This window comes from Nelumbo lutea, chromosome 1, assembly GCF_056320005.1.
Source record: "Nelumbo lutea isolate HS-2025 chromosome 1, American lotus-T2T, whole genome shotgun sequence".
In the NCBI taxonomy this organism is placed as follows: domain Eukaryota; kingdom Viridiplantae; phylum Streptophyta; class Magnoliopsida; order Proteales; family Nelumbonaceae; genus Nelumbo; species Nelumbo lutea.
The window spans coordinates 206,405,759-206,418,646 of NC_142684.1; positions in this window are offsets into that span (position 1 = coordinate 206,405,759).

A 12,888-nucleotide genomic window follows, 5' to 3' on the forward strand; every position below is an offset into this window, starting at 1 on the left:
TGCTCCAAGGTAAGTTCTTCAGCCTTGTGCAAAAACTTCTTCCTATAATCCTTCCAAGAGGGTGAAAGTTTGGCAATGATTGCTCCCACTTGGAAAGATTCAGGAAGGATGATGTTAAGGGATCGAATTTTGTTGACTATCACCTATAGTTCATGAACTTGCTCCAGTATGGGTTTATGGTCGTTCATGGTGAAGTCAAAGTATTCTGCAATAAGATATTCATTCGTACCTGCTTCTTGCACCTTGTATTTGAATTCCAAGGCCTTCTAGATTTCTTTTGGAGATGTAAGTTCCTTGTAGAAGTTGTAGAGTCGGCCTGATAAAGCATTCAATATGTGTCATCAGCACAGAAGTGAGTCTTCTTCTCATTTTGCTCTTTCCTTCTTTAGTTTCTCTGAGTCTTTGTCAGTGGGTTCAGGAAGTGATTGCAGATTTGGGTCCAATAGATAGTATAGCTTCAATGTGGTCAGAAAGAAGATCATCTTATCTTGCCATCGGCTGAAATTTGCTCTATCGAACTGGTCTAGTCGAACAAGATCTTGGTTCATCATCTTGATCGAAGTTATGCTTGCTTCCACCTCCATTGCAGAATAACGTTCAAAAATTGTTGGAGAAGATGGGGTCATTGTAACTTTAGAGGAGAAGCTCTGAGGCGCGTCTGAAGACACTATCTTTAGAGCATTATTTTCCCCCACTTAATTTACTGACTTTGCTGTTGGGTTATGGGCAAATTTGTTCCCAGGATACAACAGAGCCTTGGGCGATAATCTGCGATCAGCAAAGTTGAAGAGTCTCCAAAGAAACCTTCTGTGAGACTGTAGCAGACCAGATTGAAAGAGAAAGAGAGCGAATTTCGAAATTGTGTATTTTGGAGTCTGATTCATTCTCCTTAAATAATTTGTGAAGAAGTATGAATAAAAGGTAGGTGCTGATTTAGAGAAGGCACCTTGAACAGTCACAATTTCAAATATTGTGACTGTTTAAAAAGTAGTTAACAGTTGGTGACCTACAACTACTCTTCTCTCGAAAACCCCACCAGAAGGGCCATCTGTATGACCACTTAAATCTCGCTGGAAAAAACCTTCTTAAAATACTGCCACTTTTCACCTCCATGCTCTTAATCTGGTTCTCTGCAGCAATGGTGCAACTTGCGTAAGTAGGAAAATGCAGTGCCAGTCGTGGCAACAGTGGAAGTGGAGGACAGTAGTAAACACTACATGGTCGTCGGTACTGATGACATGGAACTGGGTAAAATGGATGATAAAATAGAGGCCCAAAGGCTCCAAACAGTGGTAGCTGCGGTGGAGGAGTTGGAACCACCGGTGCCATCTTTGGTGGTGGTGGAGCTGGTGGATAGAACAGAGGAAGAGATGGGCTTTCCAGCTTGTAGGGCCTGGTGTCTGGGTTCAACATTTTTGGTTGAGAAACAAAGATGAGAGAGAGAGAGAGAGACAAATATACAAGAAGAGAGATGGTTGGGATTCTCAGGAGAAGATGAGGAAGAAGGAGAGGAGTTCGGCTTCAGTCTAGGCACGCTATATATACCATGAAGCCAAGGAAAGGGGTTTTGGCGGAAAGAGTACAAACAAAAATATGTAAAGTATACAAAATACAAGGTTTTCTACTCTACAATCTACATTTCTTTCTCCATAGAATCCTCCATTCTTGCTTGTTCAGCAAGGGTAGGCGAATCTTAACTCTGATTACCGTTAAGAGGAGTCTAGCTTCTATCAGTCATCGGTGATAATAGTCCAGCTTCTATCAGGACAGAGTCCAAAAATACTTAAGGTTTTTCGTTGACGGTGATGACTGTTGGTCGCCGCTGGTTGGGAGAGAGAGTGAGAGTGACCAGTGAGGGCAGAGTCCGATGAGTCTCGAGCGGGAAGTAGGATAGAATGAACGAAAAGTCTATGAAGTTAACTGCATAAAGAATAGACTCCGTTAATTCATTTTGCATGTATTAAGACAATGCACGAATCAAAATACACGTGGTGCGTCCTCGTGCTGCGCAAATGGTGCGCATAGCATGAATTGTCCGTCATGGCAACGCCCGTTCGAACAGTCTTTACAGCCTTGCATTGGAAATATCTTCCTACTCATGTGAGTTGTTTTGGGATAAGTGGATTGCAATCCACTTCAGAAATTTAAATTGCAACCCCTCCTAGTTTACTAGTAGTCCCCCTTATAAACCGCATTTTGCTCATGAACTTGGCATCAATTCACGTGCAGGATTCAGTCCACCCCTACAAATCCTAGCTCCACACTAGGGGTGGACTGAACTATAAAAACCTCGTTCTTTTATAGGGAGATATTCCTAATGCGATGCAATGTTGCAATAGGATGTTGCAAGGTTCAAAATATTGATATGCCCGATATGTCACAAATTGATACCCTTTTTTATATGTTTTTTTTTTTTTGCAACCAATTTAGGGGGCCAGTTTAGGTCTCCTCCATCCCCTGGACCAGTCAAACCCTTGATACACCTACTGTAGGGGCATATCGAAGAGGTATCGGAACAATACATGCCAATATTTTGAACCTTGGGATGTTGTGACGATGTAAGCATGGGCTTGCCCTGATCGAGATTCGGATTCAGCCAATGCAAGGCCTGTTTCAACAACTTCTATAGCCTTGCATTGGGAATATCTTCCATAAAATAAAACACAGAAGTACGGAGATGTTCCTGATGCAAAGTTGTTAGAATGAGTTTTGCACTGAATGAAGTCGATCCACCTTGATCAAAGCCGATCTCCCAAAATCCCAAGGGTTGGATCTCTTCACAATAAAAAACTTTGCCAACAAGTTGCAACATAAATATCTGTCCACACATTGCATATGTGATGGCTTTCAATCTCATGATAAGATGTGCGGATGAAGATCATGTTGGAACCATTTTGAGGTAGATCTGAATTTATCATGTGTAACTTTAACAAATAAGAAGGTTTATTCCGTCAAAATTACATGTTAGAAGCATAACTGTCAAATAAAATTGGGTTGGTTTGGGTTAAGTGATAAACCTACACTTAGGGTGGCCACGAGTCGAGCCTTTCACGATCTAATCAAGTTTGGCTCGTGAAAAGCTCGGTTTGGCTCGGTTTAAACTAAGATTTGAGTTGAATTTGAGCCTAATAAAGCTCGGGTTGTGAGGTTTTTTAGCCTAGTATAAATAAATAATTTTTATTATACATACATACGTATATATAAATATATAATATATAATTTTATTATATATATAATAATAATATTTTTGTTATTATGTATAATAATAAATAATTTTTAAAATTCTTAATTTTTTGTCTAAAAAATAAAAATATATATACATATAATTTTTATTTTTCAAAAAAACTTGACTTATAGTCGAGCTCAAACTTGCGAGCTATGAACCAAATTGAACTTGAGCTCAAGTCTCTAGCTCGAATCGAGCTTGAACCTAATACTATTCCTGCAAACCAAGCTCAAATAGTTAAGTATTCAGCTCAGCTCAGCTCGAATCCACCCCAACCCGCACTGACCATCGAGTCAATTTATCAAGTTGAGGTAAATGAAGCCCACCTGATCAGATGGGTTCCAATAGCTCCTTTCTATTTAATCAGGTAATCTTCGATCGAGTTGGTATGGTTGTATGTCAGTTTCAGGTTGCACAAAACCCATACCGATCCTAACCCATTGGCATCCTTAGATCTAGGTATTAATGGATTAGGTCAGACCTAATAGTTAGGTCTGATTTGGTTTGGTTATGAGTTTTACCAATCGGTTGGACCCGGGTCTACATTCACATGGACCAGACCCAACCCTTTGTAGCACTAACATGCTGTCATGTCATGTAAGGACAATTCACGTTTAATAATGGCAATGGGACGGGGTCATATTCTCCATCCCTAACCCCAATCTTATATATATATATATATATATGCCCTTTCCTTGCTTCAAACCCCCCTTCCTAATTTTCTGTTTTTTGAATTTTTTTATTTTTTTTAATTCCACATAATTACCCATTAAACCAATAAGGAAATCAAATATGCTTAACTATTTCTAACAACCATAAAGAAAGAGGGATTTGCTTTTCTAATGTTTAGCCAAGTGGCACCACTATCCTTGCTTCAAATCCCCCTTCCTAATTTTCTGTTTTTTGAATTTTTTATTTTTGTTAATTCCACATAATTACCCATTAAACCAATAAGGAAATCAAATATGTTTAACTATTTCTAACAACCATAAAGAAAGAGGGATTTGCTTTTCTAATGTTTAGCCAAGTGGCACCACTTTCCCCCCTTCCTCTTAAATTGTCTCTAATTCCTATTTATCTCATAAATTATCTCTAACTCCTATTTATCTCTTAAATTATCTCTAATTTAGTAGAGAGATTCTCTACTAAACTATCTCTAATTTCTATTTATCCACTCCCCCACTTTTTATCTATATCTATCTAAAGAAAGCTTTAATTAAAAAAAATCATAACTAGTTAAATGTTATAACGAAATTATATACATATTTAAAATATCTATTCAAAATACAAAAAATCAATAGATTTAATAATATTCATATTATTAACAAATCAATATTTTTATAAAATTCACCATGAAATTATGTAATAACATTAAAATAGCTATATAATATAACAAAATATTTAATATTATGTAATAACATTAAAATAAATAAAATTTTTAAATATTTTACATGTTATTTAAATATTTAAATAACAATATATTTAATATGAAAAAAAACTTAAATAGTTAAAATAAAGAAATTATGTAATAAATTAAAAAAATCTTAAAAGTAGAAAAATAATTGTAATAGAATTCATAATATTCATATTAATAATAATTTAATATTTTACAAAATTAATAACGAATTATGTAATAATAGTACAATTATAATTTTATGGATTATTAGATTCAATAAATAATTAATATTTTAAGATTTTAAATAACAATATTATTTCAATAACTAAATAATATTGTAAATAACTAATTTCACTTATATCAATTAATAATTATAGAAAATAGTTATCAACAAAATTATCTTTATTAGTAATAATTATACAATAATAGTGTATATTCATTATATATTTATATATACTATAATTAATATTTATTTTATTTTCAGTAATTATTTATTGTTTTTTATAAATATTCTTTCAATAATTATTTATAAATGTATTTTTTTGTTATTTAATAGAAAATTATCAATAATTTAATTTTTGTAATTATATATATTTTTTATAATTTATAGATTAATACTTATTAGAGATTAAACTATTATTTAAGATTACACTATTTATTGGCTAATTTACTATATTTTCATTATTTATTATGTTTTTTAATTATTGTATTTTTATTATAAACTTATTTTCAATGATTGTGTATGTTTGCTATAAATTTTCAAAATTTATTGGAGATTAAGCTATTGTTATTTATTAGAGATTGGACTATAAATTTAGTTGAAATTAGGAGCGTTCAATCATTAGTTCAGTTCAGTTGTGTGCTGTTTCACCAACCAAATTGATTTGGTAAAGTCCGTAGTTTGTCACTCGAAACCAATTGACCATTAGTGAAAACCCACCAACTCGGGTTGTATCAATTTGGGTTTATTGTTTAACTTTTGCTTAACAAAGCACGGGTCCCTGTCACCATGTCACCCAACCACCTAAAAATATTCATATAATCTCTCTCCTAAGGTATCTCATTTAAACCAATAGGAAAGTATCATGTTGCCCCACTCCCTAATCAATTCCTAAAGTACACCCCCCCCCAATCTATATCCACCCTCCCTATTTAAAATACTCATATTAATTAATATATAGTTAAATATTCTAATATATTTTAATATAGTTAGTAAATTACCAAAAACTAATAAATATTGTTATTAATTAACTCATTAACAACATTTTATAGAAAATGAAAACTCTTTAACTAATTCCTATAAAATTGATATTTATATTTAACAACTAGTAGAGACTCGTGTGATACACGGGAAAATCTGAAAGATTTAATAATTTTATTTTTCATTTAATGTTGATTTATAAAAAATAATTATTGTTAATTGAGTATGGATAAATATTTTTTAATAAATTTAGTTTTATTAATAATTTGTTGTAATTTTAATAATTTTTATTCTTTTTATTATTTTAAGTGAAATTTTGATTAATTTTAAATAACTAAAAACAATTATAAAAGCTAACATTTTTATTAATTCCACTACTAATTAACAATTATGTAGGAATGGCAACAGGGTGGGTTCAGGGCAGGGCACCCCATCCCTTTCCCTGCCCCATAGTTAAGGCACTATACCCTATCCCCACCCCGTCCCTAGTGTCACGTCACGTGGGTTCAAGGTAAGGTAACTGCTCCTCAATGTCGGGCGAGTTCAGGGGCAAAGCACCCCACTCCTCATCAAGGATGGAAAATCCTTGAATTTCCCTACCCCGTCCCCAATATTGGGCGGGTTTAAGTAGAAGTGTAAATTGGGTCATGGTGGGTCGGCACGGCATGACCTACATGTGGCAATGTGAGTCGTGCCGTGCTGTCCCACGAGGTGTCCTAGGCCATGTCTCCCTCCTCTAGGATAATTTGGGGGGTCGGTTTGGCATAGCCCATGACTCGAGCCTGCACGGGCCCGTACCATGCCGTGGGTTAGGCTGGTCCATGGGCCCGGCCTTGGGCCAGGCCATGCCGCACACCAAGCCAAGCTCAAGGCAAGGCACCCACTCCTCATCCAAGGTTTTTAAAATTGGACTAGATAGGGAACCATTATGGGGTCAAATGGGTTGACTGTTCAGTCCAAACGGATGACCTGATCTAACAAAAAAATTAAAAAATTAGAAAAACTAAAAAAGGCCAAAAACTATTGATCGGGTTGACTGTTCGACTGCCCAGGTCAGTGGTTTTCCAAAATCCATAAAATGTAATAAATTTTCCTAAGATTTCCAAAATATTCTAATAATTTTCAATAATTATTTAATGCATTTTAAATACTTTATATCTTTTAATTTCAAAAATATAGTTTTATGAAAATTTTTGAAAATTTTATTACATTTGTGTAACTATGGGGATTTATTGATTTTTTCAAGTGTTATTAAATATATTTTTTATTTGGTAGTTTACTAACAAAATTACACTAATTTATCTTTTGTTTTTCAATATAAATTAATTAATAATTTCATTTTCTAACATTATAGTATTTTGTTCCCCATTTGTATTTGGTTATTAATTATAATAATAACAATAACTAAAATTTTATACTTTTTGATAATCTATATTTATATAGTCAGCAACCCTCTCCTTGCTTCAAACCCCCCTTCCTAATTTTCTGTTTTTTTGAACTTTTTATTTTTTTTAATTCCACATAATTACCCATTAAACCAATAAGGAAATCACATATGCTTAATTATTTCTAACAACCATAAAGAAAGAGAGATTTCCTTTTCTAATGTTTAGCCAAGTGGCACCACTTTCGCCCCACTTCCTCCTAAATTGTCTGTAATTCCTATTTATCTCATAAATTATCTCTAACTCCCATTTATCTCTTAAATTATCTCTAATTTAGTAGAGAGTTTCTCTCCTAAACTATCTCTAATTTCTATTTATCCACTCCCTCACTTTTTATCTATATCTATCTAAAGAAAGTATTAATTAAAAAAAATTCAGAACTATTTAAATGTTATAATGAAATTATATACATATTTAAAATATCTATTCAAAACACAAAAAATCAATAGATTTAATAATATTCATATTATGGACAATTTAGGAGGAATTTAGAAAAGCAAATCCCTCTAATTAGAGACAAATTAGGAGGAAGTGGGGAAAAGTGGTGCCACTTGGCTAAACATTAGAAAAGCAAATCCCTCTTTCTTTAGACTCTGGATTTCTTGCCCATGAGAACCCTACCCACGCCTACCCACAATACACCACCCCCCGTGAATTGGGAACATCCCCCCCTGCATAATGCTATGCAGAGGATGAGATGTTCTCCATGTGTGGCTGCGATAAACGTGGGCAGGAGGTTCGGGCTCCTTTCTTTATGGTTGTTAGAAATAGTTAAGGATATGTGATTTCCTTATTGGTTTAATGGGTAATTATGTGGAATTAAAAAAAATAGAAAATTAGGAAGGGGGTTTGAAGCAAGGAGATATATATATATATATATATATTATCAAAAAGTATAAAATTTTAGTTATTGTTATTATTGTAATTAATAACCAAATACAAATGGGGGAACAAAATACTATAATGTTAGAAAATGAAATTATTAATTAATTTATATTGAAAAATAAAAGATAAATTAGTGTAATTTTGTTAGTAAACTACCAAATAAAAAATATATTTAATAACAATTTAAAAAAAATTCAATAAATCCCCATAGTTACACAAATGTAATATATTTTTCAAAAATTTTCATAAACTACATTTTTGAAATTAAAAGATATCTACTTGAACATGCCCAATATTAGGGACGGGGCGGGGAAATTCAAAGATTCTCCATCCTTGATGAGGAGTGGGGTGCCTTGCCCCTAAACTCGCTCGACATTGAGGAGTGGTTACCTTGCCCTGAACCCGCGTGACGTGACATTGGGGACAGGGTGGGGATGGGGTAGAGTGTCTTAACTATGGGGCAAGGAAAGGGATGGGGTGCCTTGCCCTGAACCCACCCCGTTGTCATTCCTATATAATTGTTAACTATTAATGGAATTAATAAAAATGTAAGTTTTTATAATTATTTTTATTTATCTAAAATTAATAAAAAAATCATTTAAATAATAAAAAGAATAAAAATTATTAAAATTACAACAAATTATTAATAAAACTAAATTTATTAAAAAAATATTTGTTCATATTCAGTTAACAATAATTAATTTTTATAAATCAACATTAAATGAAAAACAAATTTATTAAATCTATCAAATTTTCCCATGCATTGCACGAGTCCCTGCTAGTTTTGAAATTAATCCCCATCCTCAATTCCGATTCCCATCTAAATCCCCAATGGAGATGGTTCCCACAGGGACAAAAATTTCTGTGATTTTATTAATTAACGATATTCAAAAAAATAAATTTATTTAAAATAAAAGAACATTTTAAAATATAAATAATATTCTAAATATATTTTGATATATAATATGAATAATATCATATGTATATACAATAATATATTTAATGAGAATGGGCGGGCAGGGACTTCATTCCGCACCCCCGACCCAAGTTGGGGATCCCTATTAATCCCCATCCGTGGAGGTGGGATACCCAACCTGTTCCAATACCCTCTCAAAATGATTTGACACCACACATCTCATACATGGTGGGTCCCAGTTTCATTGTGTTGTGTCCTAATATTAATAGGGAAACAAGAAAAGGAGGTTGAATCACCAACCAATAAAATACATTTCAATACCCTCCCAATATCATTTGAAACCACACATTTCATATATATCAGATCCCAATTTTATAGTATTGTGTCTGATCATGTTAGGAGGGTATTTGATTAGAGCAATGATAAGGTTTCACGCCAGTATTAAATACATGAGCCTGCATCTTTTATAATGAAGCCCATGTATCTATTACTAGCCCGCTGAATAGTGGGGTTGTATCAATCCGAATTCATTTGATTGTATTTCTTGGTTGGACCCCCAATTTAGGGCGAAGTCAAATTGAGGTTCATTCCATTGGTCATTATGCAAATACACAATTTTGGTCCTACATCTCCACCGCAGGATTGGGAGTGATGTTGATTAAAGGCTCAAATTTTAACAATTCACGTGGCACCGAAACAAAATAGAATGGCAAAATGTGAATAGTTGGGACATGGGCACAAGGCTTAGGTGATGATAGAGCATGTCGTGGGTCATTAAATGAATCCAAATTAACTGGACCATTTGACCCATGAGACCATGACCTAGTAGCATTTCTAGGCAAATAGTTTACTTGAGCTTGGGGAACATCTGATAACGGGTTATGATTAGCTGAAAGACTTATATTTTAGTTAAAATATTTAGATATAGAATTTTTAAGGATTTAATGGTCTGTCCTTCCAGACTTTCAGCTATCAACAAACTCACAACCTCCTTAAAATCTTATTCAACCCCTAGGCTCCGCCCCACAATGCCTCATAGCCCATCTCCCCCATGCATTGAAAACATTTCTTGGTAATGACATCATCAATTCTGATAATATCATTGGGAGATATTCCCAATACAAGGCGAAAATGCATGAGCTGTGGGGCCACCCCTTGCAGGGCAGAGATGTATGGACTGCAGTAAAGGGAAAGATATAAAAGATAGAAGAAGGAAATTTTCTCACCTCATTCGCAGCTATCAGCCCACAATACATGACAAATTTTGACTGACCCTCATCTCCCTGTCATTTAGTGGCTTCTCCAAAGCAACTCAACAAAGTAAATCAACCATAGCTTCAATTCTCTCACAGGACATGAGCCTTGGTTTATTAGCTTACTCATCAAAGCTTTTTAAAAGCCAAACTTATTTTCCACTTTTCTACTTATCTTCCACACGAGAAGTCTGAGAACATTGGACCTACCTTTAAAACGTTGGCCCTATAAACAAGATAAAAATTCTAATCCAATAGATATAGATTCTCATACAAGTTTTAATCACACTCAAATGATCCATCATTTCCACATCTAAATAGAAGAGTGGAAACTTAAAAATAAGCCCCTTACCAACCAAAGTGGGGGTAATGAAAAGGAATGAATGTTGAGGGTTAAGAATAGAGGGAGTGAGAGGCAAGGATAAAAATATATCTATATCACATCAATATTAAAAATTTTCAACCGATGATAGATCTCATCTTTCTAATGCTTAAAAATGAAAAAAAAAAGGTGAGAAAAATGAATTTCAGTCGCATGGATATGCACTAGTACCTATGGTTTTCAAAACTGGACCGAACCGAATGGTTAGACCAGAAAAACTGGGAACCAGTCACCTGACTAGTTCTGTTTTACTCCAGAACCGTTTTTTTGGCAAAAAACCATTGATTTGGTCAACAAATCGCTGACCTGGGTGTTCAAACTGTCCAATGGTTTTGGCCATTATTCATTTATTTATATTATTTTTTTTATTTCTTTTATCAAAATGGACCATCCATTGAGTTCGAACAATCAAACCATTTGACCCAGAAACCGGACCCTAAATGGTTTATTGTCGGGTTCAATTTTAAAAACCTTGCCAATACCCAATGTCCCTTTCTATTCTTTAATTTCTTATCCAGAAAATCCCTATCACATTATCTTTATAATTTTCTTTCTGGTAATAAATGGTAATATATCTAGACTACGGTCCCCACCACCACAAAACCGGTCTCACCTGAAAGCTGGAGGTGCCAATCCATACAATCAGAAGTAGACGTCAAATTTTAGTAACATTGGCTAAATATAAAACCAATTTTATTAATATTTACCATTTAATATGTCCTGAAAATGAGATCATATCTCCGCCTCACAACGTTCCACGGTACATCTCCGCTGTGTATTGGGAACATCTCTTGATGATGACATTATTAGTTTTGGTATTATCACCGAGAGGTATTCAGAATACGTGGGAGGGATGTGATGTGGGACGTAGTAGGGAGGCCCTTTGTGGGGCTGAGATGTGAACTCTCTGAAAACATTATATATGGTCTTCATTTAGTCATTTGCATGTGACTCCCGAGTCAATTTGGACATATGATTTTTTTTTTTTTGGTTTTTATACAATGAAAAGAAAGTCTTTCTAAGTAATGTTGTTATATCTTAAAGCCAACCCCTTTTAGCCAGCGGGGTGGCATTACAATTATTTAGGAGGGAAAAATGTCAAAAATATCAATGGACAAAACTGCCCTTATAAGAATATAATATATATGGATAAAATTGGTAAAATGCCTTATTTATCAAAATAAATTTCATGATTAAAAGAATATCGACAAATGCATTTACCCGAGAAAGTGTTCTTGGGAAATACTTACCTGAATAAATAACCTCGAATGAGGCTAGAGGGGGTAAGTTTACTAAGGCTGCAAATAGTATTCCATTGTCCTAATTTGAATTTGAATTCAAATTCAATCCTATCAAGGGTGATCTAAATTCATCATTTATAATTGGATCAAATGAGAATCCACTCAGTTAAATTTGATATAATTAGATTTAAATACACAGGCAAATTTATACTTGAAAAATCATCATCATCCATCCTTATTCCAATTATATGGAGTCGGCTACATGAATATTGTTTCACCAATCTGTTCTTTTCAACGCCATATCCACTTGTTAAATTATTAGTGCTTAAATCATTTTTTACTATTTCTACTTGTATTCTTTATGGTCTACTATGTGTTCTTCTATCCCCTTTAATGTGAAACAAACCATTTCTTCTGACCTGTGCAATTGATGGTCTTCTAGTGCATACTTAAACCTACTCCTAGGTTTCTACAGATAACTTCATTCTTAATCATATCCTTTCCAGGTTTTTTCCACCCATCCATCTTAGCATTCACAATTTTGCCACATTAATTTTTTTGGATATATTGTTTCTTGACTGGCCAACACTATGGCTGGCCTCATAATTGTGTTATAAGATTTTCCTTTTAATGTAAGTGGTATATGCCTATCACATAAAAGTCCATATGCCCCCCTCCATTTTGCTCATCCTATTCTAATTTTTTGGGTGACATCTTCCTTAATCTCTCCCTTGTTATGATTTATTGAACCAAGGTATCGAAAATAGTCACATTAAATTATTTCTTAGTCTCTAATCCAAAATGTATCTTGATTTACACTCCTATTATTATTGAGTTTACATGCCATATATTTTGTTTTAGTCCTATTAATTTTAAAACCTTTGGTTTTTAAGGCATTCATCCATAAGTTATAATTTTGCATTTAATCATTCATTAGTTTCAT